The 6,784-nt window shown below is 36.9% G+C and overlaps 1 protein-coding gene across 1 annotated transcript in view; it reads right to left on the bottom strand.

The window, feature by feature from the left end:
• Positions 1 to 3,197, bottom strand: part of LOC137259053 (uncharacterized) — a 38,389-nt gene extending 35,192 nt beyond the window's left edge. The window contains exon 1 of the mRNA XM_067796762.1: positions 3,133 to 3,197. The gene's annotated coding sequence lies outside the window, so the exon portion shown is untranslated. The remainder of the gene's footprint in view (positions 1 to 3,132) is intronic.
• Between the last annotated feature and the right edge of the window lie 3,587 nt (positions 3,198 to 6,784).

Here is a 6,784-nt window from a genome sequence, read left to right on the forward strand (position 1 = left end):
ATCATTAACTTCATTCACTAGATCATTAACTTCACTGGATCATTAACTTCACTGGATCATTAACTTCATTCACTGGATCATTATCCTCATTCACTGGATCATTAACTTCACTGGATCATTAACTTCATTCACTGGATCATTAACTTCATTCACTGGATCATTAACTTCACTGGATCATTATCCTCATTCACTGGATCATTAACTTCATTCACTAGATCATTTACTTTATTCACTGGATCATTAACTTCAATCTCTATATTATTAATTTTCTTAATAACTCTCTTAACTTTCTTCCATGTTACAGAAATTAACAGAAATGTATGTGTACCGAAGCCATAAATACTTTATACACATCCTCAAATTTACCCTTATTATTTGTCCAGAAAGGATTATGGTATTATGACTTGGCAAGCCAAATCTGACTCACAGTCCCTGAACTGCATCATTATCATCCCTGCAATACTAAGCACTGGTCTACCGGTGAAGCCAAGCTTGTTGTTCACAAACATTCCAACATCAAACGTCTGTAACCAGTGAGTTTCAGTAATTATCTTGATCTAGGCCAATCTGGTATGAAAACATTCTCTGGTTGAGAGGCCCATAGGAATAACTACTGATAAGATTAACCAACGATAAAGACTCTCTGAACTGAGTACATACCCTAATTATTCAGCTGATCAAAGCAGCTCATATGCCATGTCCTCCTTTGGCCATAAACTTACATTAGGCCAGATTAATTTTATTTCTTGCATTACAGATTTTTGTTATCAGAAAACCTAAAGGTAAGAGGGAAAGAAAGAACAAAGTAAACCACCAAAGTAACATTCCTTTCAAATACTAAAAGTGTTTTACTTTCGGGAATTCATAAAGTGTATATGGGTAAACAAAGATAGTAAAAAACATTTTTTGTAAGCTTACATTTTTGGCCAATAAAAACACTCGGATTTTATTTTTTAAAGAGGAAATTTTTTTTTTTTTTCTTATTCTTGAAAAAATTCGACCTGCAGATCCATAAAACAAGATATACACTTGGTCTGGTCTTGTAACAGGGGCATTATAAGCAGGTATTTTGACATTTGGTCTGAAAAAAGTTGGCACCGGCATTTCAGTTGCTGAAAATCTGTTCTGGAATATTGTGGTTTTACAGCCAGTGTGTACTGTAGCTCATTTTCATATGTTTTATCTTTTATGCTAAAATGTACGTTTATATTTTAAAGTCTCACAAAGAAAAAAGTACCAGTTATTGTGAAAACCACACAAAATGCATGTGACAACAGTTTGAGTGACACTAATGTATGAAATACTGATGGGGTTACAATGAAGTGAGTCTGTATTATTCATGAGATGCAACATCTGAATGTTCAGCTGAGCTGTTGGAAGAACTGCCCAAACAAGTGTAATCATGTGACCAGTCATGTGATCCACTAGCGACCGACGTCACTAACGTCAGTCTCGCTCTGTGTATTCCCCACGAGGAGACGAAATGTCGGACGAATACCAAAAAGCACAACCAGTCTCGTTAGATGAAATTGCTGACAAACTAAATACAGTTCTTCTCCGGCAAAACGACATAGAGCAGCGTTTTGAGCAACAATCTCGATCGTTTTCCCGTCAAAAGTCATCAAGCGTGAATCAAACAATACAGAATATTTCATGGTTTTATAATTACCTTCCACCATGTCAGTTTGTGTTCTTGTTGAATGACGAACAAAAATTCTAAAGTAACAGTTAGTGCAACATAGGTGCAAGTACGTCATAGTCCCTGCACCTTTATTTCCTTATGTCATTAGTGAGTGAGTGGGTTTAGCTTTACACCACTTTCAGCAATTTTCCAGCAATACCACATCTGGGCATACCAGAGATAGGCTTCACACATTGTATCCATGTAGGAAATCAAACCAGAGTCTTCAGCGTGCCAAGCAAACGCTTTAACCACTAGGCTACCCCACCACCCTTTATCTCCATCTATTGCCCTTGTTTTTTTTTCCCAAGTCCTATTGCAGTGCATACATAGTGCCATTTATGAAAAAGTCTGATACAATGCATGTTATATCTCAGATTACACTTTCTCAGTTAAGTACAGATTCTAGTACTTTTACTGGGTTGAGTCCCATCTTGGATTCGAACCCAAATAGGGCACCTAATAGCCAACACACAAAGCCATCTAACCCACTCAACCCCTGAGAAAGTGTACCCCCAAATGGATTATGTACCGATTTCCACAGGGTCTAATCCTTCCATTTCAATACAGCTTCTATTCAGTATTAATGAAGCATGTGCCCCTTCTACTGCATCCCACAAGACCAATTCTCAACATCCTGATTGCACTGACTTACCTGATAAAGCCTGCTACATACAGTTGCTGCCTCTACTGGGAAAATATTTAAGGGGTGTAAAGTACCACCTGCTTTGCCAGTATACACCACAGACATGGCTGTGTTGGACGGAACACAATGTAACACATGTTATCTTGAGGAAGTGATCAATGGTAACATATGGGGATTACACATTCTCAATAAAGTACAGATTCTAGTAATCTTGTTAGCTTGAGTCACATGTGCGATTTAAGGACAGACACCAGTAGCCTTTAGCACACTGATTGACTGACTGAGTTTAGATTTACGACGCATATTTTTGCAGCTGTTACAGTTCGATGAACCTAGCATGTAACATGAGTGAGTGAGGTTAGTATTATACTGGACTCAGCAATATCCCAGCTATATGGCTGTGGTCTGTAAATAATTGAGACTGGACCAGACAATCCAATGATCAACAAAATGAGTGTTGATCTGTGCCATTGGAAGACCATGACAAGTGTCAACCAATCCCATTAGTCACCTCCTATGACAAGCATGGGTTACTGAAGATCAATTCTAACCCAGATCTTCATGGGTATCTCTTACACATAAAGTCAGGCATCGATCCCACTCAGACTGATGGTGATTAGGTGTCTGACTCTGAGAGAGTGTCTTGAAATCCTAGATGGGGCACAACCTAACAAAAGAACTTGAATTTGTACTTTACTAAACATGTGTAATGCCAACCCTACCCCTCTTCACCCACCACAATCCTTTCCATCAGCTCCCCCGATAATAGGAACACCGAAACAGGTAATGAAATGTATGAGCTCACCTCAGGATATCCAGTGAGATATTCCAGTCTCTCCTCCCAACACATCCACACATGTCAGATACCTGTCTCTGTGCTCTTCAAGGTTATTGACAGTGCACAATGTTGCTAATCAATACAAGCAGACAAAATGTTGTTGGGGGATCAATCAATAATGGCAATCATGTTTTCATGGTAGAACATGCTACAGGAACATCCCTTGACAGTATTAATAATGTAACACACTCGATGCTGTATATACTTGTACCCAGTGCTAAGCCCATGGATGTGTAGTAATTCTAACCTTTAAAGAAGCATCTCTAATTAAGCTAACAAGACAGTCTAAGGACACCAGTCTGTTATTTATAAAGTTTAGAAACTGCCATGATAACTATTAACAAGAAGGCACAGTCATCAATATCCCCACATTACCTCCAATTTCAGTCTAAGTCACACTTGTTGCCATGGAAACCAAAAAAATATTTTATTAAGAATACCCAAACTACCAAACAGCACTAAAACACCACCAGATCTATCTATGTGCCAAGTTTGGTGAAGAAATATAGAACGTTTTTAAAGTTCTGCTCTGGAAAAGATAAATGTGCACAGACGGACGCACAGACAGATGCACGGATGGGGTGCATTTTAATACCTCCCACAAAACAAGTTACAGGGGATAATCATTACCTCAGTGTGAGTGAGTGAGTGAGTTTAGGTTAGAGTGGGGCACCAGATATCGGCTTCACACATTTTGCCCACATGGGGAATCGAACCCAGACCTTTGACATGGTCACCAGTGAATCGCTGAGTGCAATGTAAAACTAAACTTATTCACTCACTCACCCATCCTGCAATGCTAAAGGGTTAAATGAAGCAAGTTAAGATTTCCTCAGGTTCTGAATCTCCCATCTTTCTGGGGCTTCCTTTGTTTTTATCAAAATTTTAAGTAGTTAAAAGCTAAACGTTAATCTGGAGCATAACAGTAATACGTAGCAATAAACACAAGGGCGAAGTTTCAGCATGAGTCGACTAGGTCCATGAGACTGACAATATCACAAATATTCAAATATCACAATTTTGTGTCCCATAAAATTACATGTAGTTATAAAATCGGTGAACAAAGCCATGCTTCCACTTTTCCAACTGCTTTCTAAGCTAACACACACGTAGATCACTTCGGTCAATGCAGCCAATAAGAATCGCCAGACCCCAGCTGATTTTCCGCTGAAATCACTATCATCTGTTGCCATCGCAGTGCTCAACCTGTTATTACAGAAGGTACAATAATAATTTAATGTTATCTAATAATAGCAGTCCACTTTCATAGCTCCATTCCAGGATAAATATCTTGCTCAAAGTGCTATTAACATTACTACCCTGGATAACCCAAGCTGCCTGTGCGGCACAAGAATTTTAATAGTCACATGACATATCCTACCTGGTACCCATTTTCAGCTGGGTGAACTGAGGTGAGACCACATGTATGACATGTGCTTCATTGTGGGACAGGACTGAAGTCCAAGACACTCATGGATCAAACTGTCAAACTGGGTTAGTCAACCATCTATCGACTATCTGTGACCAATGTTGCTTAAACTTTAACTGATTTGTGACCTGAGCTCTATGCACAGGACCACACTCCACAACAGTGTTGCTTCAAAATGCATTTGTTCAAACTTGTCCACAAAAAGAAAACATATCAACAGCTTTGTAAATGGACAGTATGACAAGAGACACCCATCACTGAAACATCACATTATTACCATTATTATTAGCAACAGGTGTATCAGACCAGCTACCACTGTCTGTTCTTTATATCATATTTGTGAATTGCTGCACTTTATAAATGCATGTATTATTATCATCAGTCTGTTCTTAAAAATGCATTTGTTCAAACTTGTCCACAAAAAGAAAACATATCAACAGCTTTGTAAATGGACTTATGACAAGAGACACCCATCACTGAAACATCATATTATTACCATTATTATTAGCAACAGGTGTATCAGACCAGCTACCACTGTCTGTTCTTTATATCATATTTGTGAATTGCTGCACTTTATAAATGCATGTATTATTATCATCAGTCTGTTCTTAAAAATGCATTTGTTCAAACTTGTCCACAAAAAGAAAACATATCAACAGCTTTGTAAATGGACTTATGACAAGAGACACCCATCACTGAAACATCATATTATTACCATTATTATTAGCAACAGGTATATCAGACCAGCTACCACTGTCTGTTCTTTATATCATATTTGTGAATTGCTGCACTTTATAAATGCATGTATTATTATCATCAGTCTGTTCTTAAAAATGCATTTGTTCAAACTTGTCCACAAAAAGAAAACATATCAACAGCTTTGTAAATGGACTTATGACAAGAGACACCCATCACTGAAACATCATATTATTACCATTATTATTAGCAACAGGTGTATCAGACCAGCTACCACTGTCTGTTCTTTATATCATATTTGTGAATTGCTGCACTTTATAAATGCATGTATTATTATCATCAGTCTGTTCTTAAAAATGCATTTGTTCAAACTTGTCCACAAAAAGAAAACATATCAACAGCTTTGTAAATGGACTTATGACAAGAGACACCCATCACTGAAACATCATATTATTACCATTATTATTAGCAACAGGTGTATCAGACCAGCTACCACTGTCTGTTCTTTATATCATATTTGTGAATTGCTGCACTTTATAAATGCATGTATTATTATCATCAGTCTGTTCTTAAAAATGCATTTGTTCAAACTTGTCCACAAAAAGAAAACATATCAACAGCTTTGTAAATGGACTTATGACAAGAGACACCCATCACTGAAACATCATATTATTACCATTATTATTAGCAACAGGTGTATCAGACCAGCTACCACTGTCTGTTCTTTATATCATATTTGTGAATTGCTGCACTTTATAAATGCATGTATTATTATCATCAGTCTGTTCTTTAAAATGCATTTGTTCAAACTTGTCCACAAAAAGAAAACATATCAACAGCTTTGTAAATGGACTTATGACAAGAGACACCCATCACTGAAACATCATATTATTACCATTATTATTAGCAACAGGTGTATCAGACCAGCTACCACTGTCTGTTCTTTATATCATATTTGTGAATTGCTGCACTTTATAAATGCATGTATTATTATCATCAGTCTGTTCTTAAAAATGCATTTGTTCAAACTTGTCCACAAAAAGAAAACATATCAACAGCTTTGTAAATGGACTTATGACAAGAGACACCCATCACTGAAACATCATATTATTACCATTATTATTAGCAACAGGTGTATCAGACCAGCTACCACTGTCTGTTCTTTATATCATATTTGTGAATTGCTGCACTTTATAAATGCATGTATTATTATCATCAGTCTGTTCTTAAAAATGCATTTGTTCAAACTTGTCCACAAAAAGAAAACATATCAACAGCTTTGTAAATGGACTTATGACAAGAGACACCCATCACTGAAACATCATATTATTACCATTATTATTAGCAACAGGTGTATCAGACCAGCTACCACTGTCTGTTCTTTATATCATATTTGTGAATTGCTGCACTTTATAAATGCATGTATTATTATCATCAGTCTGTTCTTAAAAATGCATTTGTTCAAACTTGTCCACAAAAAGAAAACATATCAAC

The sequence above is a fragment of the Haliotis asinina genome, chromosome 12 (assembly GCF_037392515.1).
Source record: "Haliotis asinina isolate JCU_RB_2024 chromosome 12, JCU_Hal_asi_v2, whole genome shotgun sequence".
Taxonomy (NCBI): domain Eukaryota; kingdom Metazoa; phylum Mollusca; class Gastropoda; order Lepetellida; family Haliotidae; genus Haliotis; species Haliotis asinina.